The sequence below is a fragment of the Nannospalax galili genome, unplaced genomic scaffold, assembly GCF_000622305.1.
Source record: "Nannospalax galili isolate Female #2095 unplaced genomic scaffold, S.galili_v1.0 scaffold281, whole genome shotgun sequence".
In the NCBI taxonomy this organism is placed as follows: domain Eukaryota; kingdom Metazoa; phylum Chordata; class Mammalia; order Rodentia; family Spalacidae; genus Nannospalax; species Nannospalax galili.
Window position 1 is genome coordinate 5,225,277 of NW_008349068.1, and position 16,690 is coordinate 5,241,966.

General features: G+C 42.1%; 1 pseudogene; it reads left to right on the plus strand.

The window, feature by feature from the left end:
* The first annotated feature begins 8,548 nt into the window (after positions 1-8,548).
* LOC103744485 lies at positions 8,549-9,149 on the plus strand (annotated as a pseudogene).
* The last annotated feature ends 7,541 nt before the right edge of the window (positions 9,150-16,690 follow it).

The following is a 16,690-nucleotide window of genomic DNA, read 5'->3' on the forward strand; positions in this document are numbered from 1 at the left end:
AAGTTTTTCACCTGCATCTATGTATGTGTGCCAAGTGCATGCATGGTGCCCAGGGAAGGCATATGATCCCCTGGAACTGAAGTTAGAGATGGTTGTGAGCTACCACATGGTGCTGGGAACTGAGTGTTCTTAACCATTGAGCCATGTCTTCAGCCCCCAAACAAAATACATTTTATAAAGCTCTAATACTGGCTATTTGTGTTTGTGAGCATACAAATTATAAGCCTTCACCAAGCAAATGTGCCTGCTTACTAGAGCCTAAAATGAAACCAAAGTATGCTGAGTCTCAATTTAGTAATGTGTTACTGAAATATAAAATATGGACCCAAAGCAATTTATTTGTATCTATGTTGTGTTTATGTGTATAATGTATGTGCACGTTTGTGTATGGGTGTGCATGCCTGTGTGCATGCATGTGGAGGCCAGAGGAGGACATCAAATATCCTGTCCTACCACTCTTTACCCTATTCCTTTGAGTCAGGATCTCTCACTGAACCTAGAGTCCCAGTGATCCTCCTGTTTCCACCCCTCAGCATGCTGGGGTTACAGGTACATACACGTGGCCAGGTCCAGCAGTTCTGTGCGGGTGCTGGAGATTCAAACTCAGGTCCTCATGCTTGCATGGCAAGTGCTCTGGTCACTGTACCATTTTTCCCAGGTCCACATATTGTTTTAATCTCTGATGTTATTTAGTTTTTAATTTTGTTAGCACTGAACTTGCATTACTCTTATATTCAGGGGAAAATAAGCTGTTAAAAGTCAAAGAGAGAGGGGCTGGAGAGATGGCTCAGCAGTTAAGAACACTGGTTGTTCTTGCAGAAGACCCAGGTTCGAATACCAGCACCCACATGGCAGCTAACAACTGTCTGAAACTCCAGTTCCAGGGGATCCGATAGCCTCCTCTGTCCTCTGTGGGCATTGCACGACACGGGTGCACTTCCCCCTACATGCAGCCAATACACATAGAATAAAAAAAATTTTTTTAAGTCAGAGTAGCTGGAGAGATGGCTCAGTGGTTAAGAGCACTAGCTGCTCTTACAGAGGACCCAGGTTAGTTCTTGGAACCCACATGGTGGTTAACAACTATCCATAACTCCAGTTCCAGGGATCTGATGCCCTCTTTTGACCTCTGTGGGCATTTCACAACACAGATGCACTTACATACATGCAGGCAATACACTCATCTACTAAAATAAAAAATTTTTTTCAAGTCAAAGAGAAAAAAGTTCTCTACTGAGCATAGTTATAATATACCTTCTAGTCTTTGTTCTACATATAATACGTGTGCTGTCAGCTTCCTCATTTACAAAATGAGGGGATTAGACTAGATAGCTGCTAAGACATCTTCCTGGTCTAAAAGCCTCTGACTAGCCAGGAGAGGGATAACAAGTATATATGGCAAATGATGCTTCCAGTAATGACAGATGGCACAAATGAGGAAGGCCTCAGATTATAAGGGAACTAAAAAATTCCTATACCTAGTGACATGGAGGTGCAACCCTTTCCACATGTCTGTGGTGCTGGCATACATCAATGTCCTGTTTCATTGGGTATTCTTCAAAATACTTGACAATGAATGGCTTGATTTGTTTGCTATATTGTTTACTGTATTTTATACTGTACTGCCTCTAAAACAAGAGTGTACTGCAACATGGTCTGCATGTTAACTGACAGCAGCCTCGTATACCCCATGTCTACTGCAAGTCTCAGTGACTGACTCTTATCACCCAGGCCTGTAATAACACTCTGTGATGTTCTGCAATGAAACTGCCTAAGGATGCATTTCTCAAAACCTATCCCCATCATTAAGTGACACATGACTGTAATTTTTCCAGCAGCAGACCACATCTACTGGAAATCTAAAAAGGCTCCAACCTCGAGGTGTCATGCTATAATCATCAAAGCACAGTCCTGGGGGTGAAGACACTGGGTGCGAATACTGAGCGAGTCTTGTTTTCCTCATGAGGTGAGGGGGGTGTTCAGTCCAGCCTCAAAGGCCTGAAGAGGCTGGACTGTGGCAGCACATCTGCAGGCCTTGATATGTCAGGTGACATGGAACAGATACCTCCTCCAAGGCTTGAACCAGAGTTGCCAAATTGCAATAGAGTATCAGTACACCATCCTTGGATTTAAATTCCCCTGTGGGCACATGGATGGAAGTAAGGGGGAAAGGGTATTGAGCTTTGGAAGTAGAGACAGAGGTTTAGATAAGGCATGAGTGTAGCTGGTTGGGGGCCAGACAGAAAAGAATCCTGTCTCTCATAGTGCCTGCTTGACCTCTGCCCCCTAAACTTTACTTCAGAATTTTTTATGTCTTTGTTTCTCGGTTTGTTTTTTGTTTTGGTTTGGTGTTTTGAGACAGTGTCTCACTCTGTAACCCAGGTTAGCCTAGAACTCACTGTTACTTAGGCTGACCTTGAAATTGTGGGTGATCCTTCTGCCTCAGCCTCTCTAGTGCTTGAAGTGACAGGAATGAATACCCGCGTCCCTTCAGAAACCCTTTTTTAAAAAAATTTATTTATTATTATTTTATGTGTATGAGTGTATTGCCTGCATGTATGTGAGTGTACCCGTGTCATGCAATGCCACGGAGGTCAGAAGAGGGCTTCGGATTCCCCTGGAACTGGAGTTAAGGACGGTTCGTAGCCACCATGTGGGTGCTGGGAATCAAACCTGAGTCCTCTGCAAGAACAGTCAATGCTCTTAATGGCTGAGCCATCTCTCCAGCCCCCAGAAAACCCTTTAACCATACATACCACATGCTAAGCTACAGTTTGAAAATTATATAGACTCTGACTTTAGGGAGTTTATAGTCTAGCTGAAAGGGTGAGGCACAGAGAGTAAAAACCACAAAATCACGTGATCAGCCCTGCACACAAGGTAAGCTGATGGTCCAGCAGATGGAAAACCAAATCCATTTGGGGTTAGGGGTTATAGAACATGTGAGCAATGGTTTTTCCAAAGGTGACTCCTTCTGGGTAGTCTGTCTTTCTGTCTTTCAGGCAGAAGTGGGTTTCATCCTAACAGTCTGGGATGTGTTATAGGAACAGAATAGTCCCTCTGGTTTAAGTGGAGTTGTAAGTGCATGGCCCTTTGTTAAGGAACCTTAATCCTCACTGTTCCAGAGTGAGATATAAGTGGGGGAATGTAGCTCAAGACCAGAGCTGGAGAAGTGCAGACCATGCTGAAGAACTGGGAGCTGTCTGGTGAAGGATATGGGCCATTCCCCATAGGGTTTTAGAGCTTGGAGGGACATGCCCACACCTGCATGTAAAGCAGCACCTCTGACGGACATGGTTCATGGGGTAGTGGAACAGACTGGGTCCTGGAGACCAGTTGCAGGCCCTTCAGACAGTCTGGACCAGGGCTGGTGAGGGTGGGACAGGCTCAAAGAGCAACAGGAAGGAGATGTGACAGCACTAAGGAATGCAGGAGTGGCTGAGAACCACTGTCATTACTTGGGAGGTATATAATCAGGGACACTGCCTGGCTGGGTAATTCTGGGCATCGTAAGCTTGCTGTTACTGATACTGCTGAAGAGACAGCTGGGAGACAAAGGACTCACTGTCAGGAGTTCACATTAACTGGCTTCTTCTAATTGTTGACTGTGTGCCTGGAGAAAGGGTCCTCTGCCTCTTCTTGTTTTCTTCCCTTTTTTACCAATAGTATTGTGGGCTGGAGACAGGTCAGCAGTTAAGAGCACTGACTGCTCTTGCAGAAGACCCGGGTTCGACTCCCAGCACCCATATGGTGGCTAACAACTGTCCTAACTCCAGTTCCAGGGGATCTGACACCCTCTTCTGACCTCTGTGGGCATTACATGACACAGATACACTTACATACATGCAGGCAATACATTCACACACAGAGAAATAAAAAATATAAATAAAATATTTTTAAACACCAATAGCATTGATTCAAAGTTGCAATTCTCCTAAATCAGTTAGAGCCCTGGTTTCCATACTGTCCAGAAATTCATTAACTTTATTCCCATTCTATGATGTTTTCCAGGACAAGTACTTTTTCCAGAAGTGTATCAAGGGTGGAACTCTTCTGAATCTCCACATTTGAGAAACCCACAGTTTCTTTCCTGAAAATATATCAACATGTGACTTCTGGAGGGTGAGTGCATCTCAGTAAGTGGGTGAGAAGGATAAGGCCACACTGAAATTCAGGTGCTGGGGAGGGGGGCCTGCATAGTATGTTTGTGTTATCTCCAAAATTCATGTTTTGAAACATAGTTGCCAAAGTAGCAGTATTCAGAGGTGGGGCCTCTGAGAAGTAATTAAACCAGGAGGGTAGAACACACATGAATGGGATAATAAGGCTTGACCAATCAGTTCCTCTATTGCCCTTCTATCCTCTGCCATGTGAGAACACAGTGTTCTTCTCCAGAGCAGGCCCTGTTCAAGATGCCATCTTGGAAGCAGAGATTAAGCACTCACCAGCAATCCAAGTTGTCTGGTGATCTTGGGCTTACCAGTTTCTAGAACTGTGAGAAATAAATTTCTTCTTTGTAAATTACTCAGTCTGTGGTATTTTGTTATAGTGGCACAAATGGGCTAAAGCAGAGTCAGACGGGACCACTCTAGTAACAGACTACTGGGCCCTCAGAAGAACTCAAAATTTGACTCAACAAATTATTGTTTTGACAATGGTTTTGGGGGTTATCTGTGAAATGTGCTCATTGCTGAATAGCAAAGGCCAAGAATTATTTTTTTATAAATGACTCATGAATGATCTCTGGTAAAATGATGTTGCTGATCAATACCATCTTTAATATTACTATTTATAGAAGACTAAATGGCTCGTTTTTGTCCTTTAAGATTTCATTTACTACTTCCAGATTTTTGAAATATTTTACTTTTTATTTTATGTGTATGAGTGTTTTGCCTGCATATGTGTAAGTGCAGCTGTGTCATGCAATGCTCGAGGAAGTCAGAAGAGGATGTTGGATACCCCTGGAACTGGAGTTGTGGACAATTGTTAGCTGCCATGTGGATGCTGGGAATCAAACCTGGGTCTTCTGCAAGAGCAGTCCGTGCTCTTAACCTCACGGAGCCATCTCTCCAGCCCCCTTCTTCCAAACTTAAACAAGTGATCATTCCTCTGTAGATTTCATAACCACTGTTTCTGTTACTTTGCCAGGACTTGATTTACATACTTAATTATAAACCTGTCTAAAGGGCTTTTCTGTGCAACGTAAATTAAATTGTTTTCAATACTGCTAGCATTCAGAAATAAATTAGAGGGATTTCACTTCTCCAACAAAGCAGATAATTTGCATGTTTTGCAAACTGCTTAGAGTGGCATAAATGGGAGGTAATCTAAACCAAAGGTAAAGTTTTTTTTGTACTCCACTACTCCCTTGGAAAATGTTTGGAATAGAGTGACAGTTCTAATTTATCTTTGAAGGTATACTTTTAGACAGAATCCTGAAAAAACTACCCTTTATAAACAGATGAATACTTCACCAGAAAAGTTGATCCACTTAAAAATATTAACTATGGGGCCTATTTAAAGTATTAACTTTAGTTGCTGTGGTACAAATTATATTCCATGGAAGTTTCCCGCTGAGAAAGCTACGAGGTGCCTAAGATGAATGTACTCACTGTGATTATTCTCTTCAGGAGCTAGACAATAACTACTTAGGAAGAATATGCATGAGAGTAATTGCTGGTTTAATGGAGAAAGACTGGCGAAAATAATTATAAGAGTGAAGAAGATAGTTCCTAACCATCTGTCATTCAAAAATAAGAAACAAAAAAGGGAAACATAGTATATTTTTCAGAAATACTAGACGTTATGCCAAAAGGCAGTACTCTGCTGCTGCACACACAAAGACAGGTGAAATTATGATGTCTACACTCCCAAGGTATGCTTTGCTGTTTATTACCTTTATTTGACATTTCTACATAGTCAAAATAAAAGGATACACCCAAATGAAATGTCAGTAATTGGATGCAGGAGACACCAACAGAAAGATATTTCCTCCTACTAGGATAAAAAAAAGTAAATAAAAAATGGCACTGCAGAAAATCCATTTTTAAACCTTTAATTTTCTATTTCATTTAATGCACTTAATCTTGGTAAGTTACTCAAGTATTACTATGACATAGGCTTAATTGAGATAGCATTTAAGCCGGGCGTGGTGGCGCATGCCTGTAGTCCCAGGACTTGGGAGCCAGAGGCAGGCGGATCTCTGTGAGTTCAAGGCCAGCCTGGTTTACATAGTGAGTTCCAGGACAGCTGGGGCTGGAGACTCTGTCTCAAAAAGACAACAACAAAAAAAGATAGCGTTTGATTGACATTCTCTTCTTTTGAGGCAGGTATGTGAAAGCCTGTGGGTAACAAGCTTGGCCATATGCCTACTGAGTTTTCCAGCCTGCCTTGGAAAGCTGGTGACTGTGAGGAGGGAAGAGCAGCACCAAACTGTCTGGCCTGACAGCTCTGCTGTTTTCAACCACGCTGGAGTTAATAAGCAGACAAAACAATACCAGAGATGTGGGGAAGCAGCCTGTGATTAACGTGCAGCTGGAAGCAATCTCTCTTGCCTCTGAATTTCCAGACACTCTTTCTGTGCCCCTTATGGCACTTTCCCTTTCCTCTCTGATGTGACTGCTGTTTCCTCTTGATTTTTCTCCTAACTAGAAAGTGAGCACTGGAGGGTAACTCCGTGCTGATTCTTTGATCCTTCAACTGACCCTGGCCTGGGCCTGTCGAGCACTGCCACAAGGAAACACTTCTTAGCAGAATCAAAGGCTGGGCTGAAGAGGGTGAAGGGGGTTCCTATGAGGACTGTACAAAAGAGATTTTACATTGACAATAAATATCTGAGGTGGACATACTGTTTACATGGTTGTTTTAAAACCTTTCCATTTTTATTCCCTTTGGGATTTTGTCTTATTTTTCTTTTTTAAAACCTCTGTGGCATCTATCTATTCCTTCTTTTGTAGAGAGAATGCCTTGATTTTCTTTTAAGGGAGCTACCACTCCCCTGTTGCATGTGGGACCACCATCATGGTCTTCCTTCCCTGGCCTAAACCACCATCCTGTCATGGAGATGGAACAGGGCTACAACCAGGACAAAACCTGCCAGTCACTCATTCCAGTTTTAAAAGCCTGTCCAATGGGATGATGTAGATTCCCTATTTGTTCTTTCACCCTTTGGCAGATTAAAAATGACTAGTTATTCCACATCACTCTACCCAACAATTTAATAAAAATATTGGTCAAAGATATCAAGGGAAAAAAAAGAATCTGTTGCTGTAATTTCAGAAATGTGTAAGAATAGGAATTATCATTAAAATATAAATTTGTAAAATGATAAGCCTTTGAAATTTGTTGAAATTTACTTTGTGACCTTGGAAGGTGTGATTTTTTTTATAATTGTCTTATGGGTTTATGAAAAGTATGAACATACTTTGCTCATCACTTTCAGAATCCTCTATGTAGATTTCTACTAGATCAGTGTTCTTAATTTTATTCTCAAATATTCTATATCCTCTGGTCTTTGTCCCCTGGACTTAATAGTCTCTTCTTAAAAGTGGTAAATATTTCCTGTCATGACTTTGAATTTGTATCTCCTTTTCCTCTGACAGTTTTTTGCCTTATATGTTTTGGTCTTTTTGAGACAGGGTCTCCCCTGTAGCTCCACCTGGCCTGGAACTCACTATGTAAACCAGGTGGGCTTCATTTCACAAAGATCGCCTGCCTCTGCCTCCCAAGTACTAGGATTAAAGGCGTGAACTACCACGCCTGGCAATGTTTTGAAACTATTTTGTTGTCAGATATGCACAACTTTATGACTGAAGATGACTTCCCCCTTAATCATTATGTGACATGCTTGTTACCTAAGCTTTTTTGTTCCACACTCTATTCTGTCTAGAACAGATGCACTGACTCTCATTTGGGTATTTCTTCTATTTCTGTATTTGCCTTATAGCTCATATATCTCTAGACACTTTCTCCCAGACTTTTTTAAAAATTATTTTTATTTTTTTTATGTTGTATGAGTATTATGCCTGTGTGTGTAAGTGCACCCATGTCATGTAGTGCCTGCAGAGGACAGAAGAGATAATCGGATCCCCTGGAACTGGAGTTACAGATGGTTGTTAGCTGCCATGTGAGTGTTGGGCTTTGAACTTGGGTCTTCTGCAAGAACAGTACTTGTAACTGCAGCCCCACCCCTCTCCAGACCTCAAGGTTCTCTGTGGGATGATGCAGTAGGATCCAGTACTCACTCACCTGTGAGCTGAGTTCCTGAACACAGTCCCCTCTCCAGATTCACGTGGCTTCCTTCCCTCTGAATTTCTAAAGCAATGTACTAGTCACTGTTTTACTCCTGGGCTGTACATTAAAAAAAAATCACATACAAGGCGTTAGAAAATGCATATTCCTTTCTTTCCCCCACTCTGCTTGCCCTGCAGAGAAATTAACTTGGAATTGCTGAGAACTAAGCATTTTACTGTTGTAGTGAAAAAATAATACATAGCATAAAATGTACCATTTTAACCATTCTTAGGAGTGAAGTCCAGTGGTGTTAAGAATGTTTGTACCAAACCCGATGTGCGATGGCTACTGCCAGGAAGCCACCATTGTTAGCTACTGTGACATACTGTGACACCAAATGTGTCTGGGCAGTCACAGGCGGGGGGGGGGGTAATCTTCCAGAGCATCTTGCCAGTAGAAATAGATATGATTTTAGGAAAAGACCAGGAAGGTTTCTTTACCAACAGTCTGACTCTCGGCACAAAGTGTTCAGTGATCAGAGGTAGTCTCTATGTTGATGGTGACTGCATGATGGACATCTGAGTCAAGGTGGGAGAGCCCACTTACAATGTTGTTGTTGGCAGAGCTGGTAGAGTCTTGGTCTTTGTTTTTTTTTTTTTTGGTCTTTTTGAGACAGGGTCTCCCTGTAGCCCCAGCTGTCCTGGAACTTACTATGTAGACCAGGCTGGCCTTGAACTCACAGAGATCCGCCTGCCTCTGCCTCCTGAGTGCTGGGAAATAAAGGCATGTGCCACCATGCCCAGCGAGTCTTGATCTCTGTAATGGGAAAAGAAAGGGTCCATGGAGGGGTCGATGGAGGTGGATTGAATAAGAAGGTATACTCAATGGCAAAATACTTGAGAGACTCTGGGTTCTAGCTGCTAGGCAGACTGTTAACTATTAGGGGGAAATTGCTCTTAAATTTTCCTAGCTGCAAGCTTAAATCTTAATTCTGGAAATTTTATTAGCAATGCAGGGTGATGGGATGTGAACCTGTGTCTCCTTTGTATCCCTCTGCTGGTGGGGAAAGCTGCCTTTCTTTCTCCCCCCACCCCAAATAATTCTCTTTTTAAAAAAAAGTTTGATCTCCATAACCTTATCATCTGAAACATTTTAGTTTTTTGTTTCATAATTAAATTTTTTGCATCATGCTTTCGTGTCTCTAATAGAAAGAGGATCTTATCTTTTAGCAACATAACCACATTTATTTTTGATTCTTTTTTTTTTTTTTTTTTTTTTTATTTTTTTTTTTCCCTGTAGCCCCAGCTGGCCTGGAACTCACTATGTAGACCAGGCTGGCCTTGAACTCACAGAGATCCACCTGCCTCTGCCTCCCAAGTGCTGGGAAATAAAGGAGTGCGCCACCACGCCTGGCTATTTTTGATTCTTTATCAAACAGTTCCACAAAATTAATTTTATCTACAGTGAAATCAAGTTCTAAATGAGGTGGGATTCAAACATTTTCTCATGTTAGTTATCTTAATGTGGTTTGTAAATTTGACTTTGCAGTAGGCCAATTTTGAATGGGAAATGTTTTATTTCTTCTCCCTCTCCTTCCCTTCTCACCAGCTCGTGCCTGATACTACTTTTGCCCCTATGCAGCAGCCAGGGACCAGATCCCTAAGTGAGAAGGAAGAACGAAGGAGTAGTCTGGTATTCGATTCATTCCTGCCTTACTCTGATATTATAGGTATGACAGAGCCCACACATTGGGCTGTGTGTCTCACTCTACTAACCAGTGTCCACAGTTTCTTATGAATCCATGGCTCTAAGTAATGGATCAGCCAACTCTTTCAGTCTCCCATCACAAGCAGTCCAGCCCTCTCCAGACCCCAGTAGGACCCAATACACAGTACTCACTCACCTGTGAGCTGAAGTACTGAACACAGAAAGGCAAGGCCAACAGGTACACAGCTGCAACCTTTTGCCATAGTTTGCTTGTTTCCACAATACCAAAGTATTTACAATTGTGTTTTCTGAACTCAATTACATCATTCTGATTGTTCCTTTATGTACTATTATCATCTTGCATCTGGACTGAATGTAGGACCCGAAGGTGGGAAGGAAGAGTTTTATCAGGGAATGAAGCTGCTACATAAAGGTTTGGTGCTTGGTCTAGAGATGTAGCTCAGTGGTAGAGCGCTTGACTAGTATACCCAATGCCCTACATTCAATTCCCAGTACTGCAATTAATTAATTAGAGGCTCATTTGACCAAATGTTACTTCATTCCTTTTGGCTCCTCAAACTTGTAACCACAGAGGACTCTCTTCTCTAATAGTCATTTTAAAAAACTTTGATATTTTCACAATCTTATCATTAGTTTGAACATTCTTAGAATACATTAAAAATATTATTTATTTTTATTTGTGTGTATATAGTGTGTGCCTGCTTATCTATATGTGCACCAGAGGTGCCTACAGAGGCAGGTGAATCCCCTGGAACTGGAGTTACAGAGAGTGATGAGCCTCCCAATGTGCGTGCTGGGAATCAAACCCTAGTCCTCTGCAAGAGTAGCAAGTGCTCCTAATCACTGAGCCTTCTCTCCAGACTTCCTAGAATAATAATATTATTGTTATTCATCTTTTTTTTAAGACAGTGTCTTCCTGTAGCTGCAGCTGGCCTGGAACTTGCTATGTAGACCATGCTGACCTTGAACTTACAGATATTCACCTGCCTCTGCCTCCTGACTGCTGGGATTAAAGATGTGCAACGCTATGCCTGGCATTATTATTTTTTACATGTATGTATGCTTTGCCTGCATGTATGTAAATGCACCTGTGTCATGTAATGCCTATGGAGGCCAGAAGAGGGTGTCAGATTTCCTGGAACTGGAGTTACAGGATGGTTGTTAGCCTACATGTGGGTGTTGGGAACTGAACCCAGGTCTTCTGGTAAGAGCAGCCAGGGCTCTTAACCCCTGAGCCATGTCTCCAGCCCCTAGGATACATTTTATTAATAAGAAAACTACTTTAAAATATTTTATTTATTGCCAGGAGTGGTGGCGCATGCCTTTAATCCCAGCACTTGGGAGGCAGAGGCAGGTGGACCTCTGTGAGTTAGAGGCTAGCCTGATCTACAATAGTGAGTTCCAGGCCAGCTGGGGCTAAAGGGAGACCCTGTCTCAAAAAGACAAATATATATATATATTTTTTTTTGTTTTTATTTTATGTATATGAATGTATTGCCTGCCTCTACGTAAGTGCACCCATGTCATACAATGCCCTGTGGAGGTCAGGGTGTCAGATCCCCTGGATCTTGAGTTATGGACAGTTGTTAACCACCATATGGGTGGCTGAGACCTGAACCTGGATCCTCTGCAAGAGCAGTCAGTGCTCTTAACCACTGAGCCATTGCTCCAGCTCCAGAAAAGTACCTCTTTTTAAAGAGCTAAACTCTCTCAATACCATTTACTGAAAATCCTTTCCTATCTGAATATCATTTACTAAAGGCTTATACATAATAGGATGTATTTATGAGCTATCTCTTCTATTAATTTATGACACTGATGGCGTTGTGCTTTAATTATTGCAGCTTTTATATTTCATAACATCAGGGAGAACTAGTCCCACTGATTCTTATCAAAATATATTTAAATCTTCCCTAGTTTTTCTAAATAAACTCTAGTTTTCCTAATTTAAAAATCACACTGTACTTGTTTAGTATTTGCATTCATTTCATGTATTAGTTTGAGGAAAACTAATAGGAATATGACATACATTAACTTGACTTTTTTTGGGAGGGGGTCTTTTTGAGACAGGGTGTCCCAGTAGCCCCACTGGCCTGGAACTGGTTATGTAGACCAAGCTTGCCTGGAACTCACAGAGATCTGTCTGCCTCTGCCACGCCCTGCTTAAATAATTTTTATTTATTTATTTATGGGTTTTTTTGTTTTTTGTTTTTTTTTTTTTGAGACAGGGTCTCCCTGTAGCCCCAGCTGGCCAGGAACTAATTGTGTAGACCAGACTAGCCTTAAACTCGCAGAGATCAGCCTGCCTTTGCCTCCTCAATGCTGGGATTAAAGGTGTGCACCACCATGCCCAACACTCTAACTTGACATTTTAAAAAAATCCACCATCAAAATGTCATTTTCCTCTTTAGGCCACATTTTTATTTGTTAAGGTAATTTAGGTTTCCAATATTTTTCCCCTCATTTCCATTTCTTTTTTGTTGTTGTTTTGTTTTGTTTTTGAGACAGAGTCTCCCTGTAGCCCCAGCTGTCCTGGAACTCACTATGGAGACCAGGCTGGCCTCAAACTCACAAAGATCCGCCTGCCTCTGCCTCCCAAGTGCTGGGATTAAAGGTGTGCGCCACCATGCCTGGCTCATTTCCATTATTTTTAAAAAATTATTTGTAGCCGATAGGGCAACTTAATCTGTCTTGTCAGTGATTCTTACATTGGCTGGAATGCCCTCCCTCCCAGTGTATGTGTTTACAAGTATCAGTGCACCTCCCTAGTTCTGAAAGAATTTGTTTCCCTTTTCAAAAAATTATGTTCTCATGAGAGGTGGAGTTGTTTTTAATTTCACTTCTGGAATTACAGGTGTGTGCCTTCACAGCTGGTTTTGCACTTCTGGATTATAGAAAATGATGGAAACTCAGGAAAGGGAAATCCTAATTTGGAAAATGGAGAATAGAAGGCTTTATGGATAGCCTTTCCTGGAAGATGTACATAAAAACATGAGAATTTATCATTAGAACAAAAGGGTACTCCAAATAAGGTGGAAATTTCACGTGGCTCAGAGAGAACTGCTGGGACCACAGAGGATGCTGGGAAGGAGTGGGAGTGACCGGCTGCAGATCTTGAACGTTAGGCTGAGGCATTTGCCCGTTATTCCGTGGGACATGAAAGTCTAAGTTTCATATTTGTTTTAAAATCTCAACTTCCGGAGCACACGGAATTCCTGTAAAGCTCTTTGTGGCACTAGCGCAGAGAAGTACAATGTTGTATTGAGAATCACTATTTGTTCATTTCCTGTGAGACAAGCCTGAATGGAAAATGGGAGGAAAAGCCTTGTATTTAAGTTCCTTCCTGACTCCTGACTTTTCCCAAAGGGAGGAGGACAGTTACATATTTGTCCTCCACAAGTAGACGCAAGCAAAAACCCTTATCTATACCAAAACGTAAAACACATTCACAGCAAAAGCATTTTAACTATAAACTCCAAAATGCCATTGCAGTCAGAGCAAATTTCACAATCTACAAAGGTCCTCTGTAATGCTATCTAAAATCTGAGAAGTTTGGTTTTGGTCCTTTGCCCAGTGAGTTTAAAGGACTTTTTTAAAAATCTTGGGTTTAATTTTTCTTGGTCTCAGGCCCAGTCTATCACCAGTGGTGAGTCAGAGGATGCCTGGGAGTTTTCATGAAGTTATCTGTATTGGTTCCTTATCATTCATGGACAGTCAAGACTGTTTCTTACACATCTAAGTATTTCACCAAAATCCTAGCAAAATGGTCCCATAGTAAATGTTTGTTGGACTACATAAAAATGCTTCAACTCATCTGTCAAACACTGTGAGCAACACACAGAATTTATGAGGCCTACTGATGTGAACTTCAGGCTGTGCAAACAACCGTAAGGCCCAAAATGACCCAGCAGTTTGCTGATCCCCTTTCCTTAACCAAGATCTACTCAGTGAATGCTAGTCACTGATAAGGAAAATTCTAGTAATAAAACTTTTTCAAAATAGAAATATAAAAAAAATTTTTTTTTGGTCTTTTTGAGACAGGGTCTCCCTATGGCTCCAGCTGTCCTGGAACTCACTTTGTAGACCAGGCTGGCCTTGAACTCCAAAGACCTGCCTTCCTCTGCCTCCCAAGTGCTGGGATTTAAGGTGTGCACCACCACACCTGGCAAGCCTAGACTTTTTTACCCATCCATTCTTGCTCTATATCTTACTCTATATCCCCCCCCCCTCCGCCATAAACTGCTTCTACAGCCCTGGATTAGAAAGCAATCTAAGTCAGGGCTGAGGATGTAGCTCAGTGGTAGAACACTTGCTTAGTAAGTGCAAGGCCCAGGGTTTGAAAGTAGCATAAGTCATGGCTCTCGATTTGCTTATGATCTGACAGTGCATTCATTCAACACAGATGCAGTAACGTGCTATGAACATGTCAGTAAAGCAGAGTATTTGCCAAAAGAATGATGTGGCACTGTACATGATGGGATTTAGGAGACTATCTCAGGGTCAATAGCCTGGGAAGACTTTACTAAAGAGCTGCTTCTTGTGGAAGGAATGAATTTGGACTAAAGGAGGTGGTAGTACTACTAGAAGAACAGCGGTGTAAAGGACCCAAGAGAACTTACACTGGACAGGGATGCTCCAGCTAGGTTAGAGACTACCCTAGGGGTTAAGAAATTCACAGAAAAAAGGCAGGCTTCAAAGGCAGGATGATACTGCCCTTCCTGAAAGACCCATGTTTTAACCCCCAGACCTATGACATATCACTCTGCACAATAGAGACTTAATGAGATTAAGGCTCTTGAGATGAAAGAGATGGTCCTGGATTATTGGTCCTGAATCCAATCAAATGTCCTTCCTTGTAAGGGATAAACAGAAAAAAAGGAGTTTGTGTAAGGGCAGAGGCAGAGACCGAGTTCTGCAGCCACAAGTCAAGAAATATCAGAGGCTGGAAGCAAGGAAGGATTCAGTCTAAAATGGCACCACAGACTACAGACAACTTGGCTTCAGTCTTCTGCCCTCAGAGTTGTGAGAGAACAGATTTCTGTTCTTGCAAGCTATGAAGTTTACAGAAATTTGTTACAGTATCCCTAGGAAGCTTTACCCACCTGCTACCCATCTCCTGTGCCCCTGCTCTCCTTTCTCTGCCTCCTTGTAGGCTCTCTCTCTCCTACCTCTCAGATTTCCTCCTCGGCCCACCAAACTCAGCACCCTACACTAGCATGCCCTATGTATGTGACCTCCTCAAAGCATTGTCAGGCAATACACAAGACACCCAATTAAACTTGAATTTCAGATCAACTACAAATAATGCATGCAAGCTTTGATATATTTATATATTTGCATATATTTATACTAAGAAACAGTCTGAAATTTGAATTTAAATGAGCATCAACTTTATTGGCTCCCCACCCCCCCGCCAAATTTGGTATTATAGTCATTTTTCTGTTGTGATGACAGAGAGCCTCAGAGTGGGTAATTTAGAGAAATTTATTTTTCATAGTTCTAGAGGCTAAGATAGCCAACACTAAGGCGTTGGTAGCTGGCTAGGCTGTTTTTGCTGTGTTGTAACATGGTAGAAGTTATCTCACAGCTTGAGAGTGTGTGCTCAAGTCTCTTCCTCCCCCCCCATTTTTTTTTTTTTTTTTGGTTTTTTTTGAGGCAGGGTCTTCCTGCAGCCCTAGCTGGCCTGGAACTATGTCGACCAGGCTGGCCTTGAACTCACAGAGATCTGCCTGCTTCTGCCTCCTGCGTGCTGGGATTAAAGGCATGGGCCACCATGCCCGGCTCGTCCTCCTCTTAATAAAGCCACTCATATCATCCTAGGGGCCCCTGCCTCAAGACTTCATTGAACTAACAGCTTCCCCAAGGCCCCACTTGCACAGGTCAGTAATCTGTGGATTAAACGTCCAACACATGAACGCTGGGGAACACATCACGCTATAGTATCGTATCATTTTATCTCCTTGTCCTACTTAGGCTGGGATCCCTGCCTGATCACTTTTCCATGAAGATGACTTTATCTCTCCACTAGAGTGCTCACACTGGAACCAGGCTGCCTTTCTGAGGGTCACTCTACTTGGACTTGGTGTCCCACACTGGTATGCCATGCCTTCCCACAGTCCGCCCACGCAATGACAGGGTGTGAAGGCTGAGCTTATCCCAATAAATGGCTTCAGAAATGAACTGTCACACAAAGAGAATGAAGGAAGGACACAGAGTTAAAGGAGAGGAAATTATGACTTTTAAGAGTTGTTTGCTTCATTGTTTTTTTGTTGTTGCTGGTTTTTGTTTTGTTGGTAGTGGTAGTGTTTTGAGACAGGCTCTCACGTTGTAGCCCTGGATGACCTGGACTTTGCTATTGTAAACCAGGCTAGCCTTTTTAAAAAATCTTTCTATGTTTTTTAAAAAATATTTTATTATTTTGATTTTATGTATATGTGTGTATTGCCGTATGTAAGTGCACCCATGTCGTGCAATGTCCATGGAGGTCAGAAGAGGGCTTTGGATCACCTGGAACTGGAGTTATGGACAGTTGTTAACTGCCACGTGGGTGCTGGGATTCAAACCCAGGTCTTCTGCAAGAACATTGTGTTCTTAACTGCTGAGCCATCTCCCCGGCCCCTCTATAATTGTTTTTATGTGGAGACATGGCCCATATGGAAACTGATAGTCCTTTGTCAGTCATTATGTGGATGATACTTTTCGTTTTGTCTTGATTTGTTTTTAGTTAGGA